Here is a 594-nt window from a genome sequence, read left to right as displayed (position 1 = left end):
CCCACCTCTTCGGAGTGTCACCCGAGAAGCACCGCCGCTCCGTTTCTCTCCGTTGGCACAAGCGCCCGAGGGGCCCGAATTTCCAAAGGTCCCGAAGAGCCGGCGTTCAATCTGGTGCTCGCTCGCTCGCTCGCTTTTGAACAGAATGCGCGCACTGCCGGCAAAAGTGGTGGACAAGCGGCATTTGAAGGAGGCGCTTTTGGCGTCACGGGAAGTCGCAAGTGACGGAATCGGAAGGCTAGACGGGCGGCCGTCACCCGGTTGGGGGAAATGTCGCGCTCCCCCGTTTGATTTTGACGGCGCGGGGGGGGCGCCCCTCCTGCGCGAGGTCATCCTCCTTGTTCCTCCGACGCTGGAGTCCAGCCCAAAATGTCCCCTTGTGAATATTTGCGTCTCGCTTTCACCAACGCTTTGTGAGCAAGTTGTTTTGCGAGCAAGAGGCGGCGCTCTGCCTGCTCGCTTTTCTCGTCTCGTTCGCCGACTGCTGGAACGTTCTGGCGCGGCGTCCGATGCTAATTGGTGGGTAAACAGGTCTGGTGTGAGCCCCCCCCCCCTCTTCAATGGCGCGCACGCATGGACAGAAGCACAAAAGTC

At 60.9% G+C, this 594-nt stretch overlaps 1 protein-coding gene and 1 long non-coding RNA gene across 3 annotated transcripts in view; one reads left to right on the top strand and one right to left on the bottom strand.

The window, feature by feature from the left end:
- Positions 1–594, top strand: part of LOC109510168 (serologically defined colon cancer antigen 8 homolog) — a 21,856-nt gene that overhangs the window by 11,285 nt on the left and 9,977 nt on the right. The window lies entirely within an intron of this gene.
- The window catches only part of LOC109510171 (uncharacterized), a 6,366-nt gene that overhangs the window by 5,030 nt on the left and 742 nt on the right, over positions 1–594 (bottom strand). Inside the window, exon 2 of the long non-coding RNA XR_002167085.1 lies at positions 483–494. This is a non-coding gene — a long non-coding RNA (uncharacterized LOC109510171). The remainder of the gene's footprint in view (positions 1–482; positions 495–594) is intronic.

Source organism: Hippocampus comes, unplaced genomic scaffold (genome assembly GCF_001891065.2).
Source record: "Hippocampus comes isolate QL1 unplaced genomic scaffold, H_comes_QL1_v1.1 scaffold39, whole genome shotgun sequence".
NCBI lineage: Eukaryota > Metazoa > Chordata > Actinopteri > Syngnathiformes > Syngnathidae > Hippocampus > Hippocampus comes.
The sequence above is the reverse complement of the archived record's forward strand: the minus strand, read 5'-3'. Positions and strand labels throughout refer to the sequence as shown.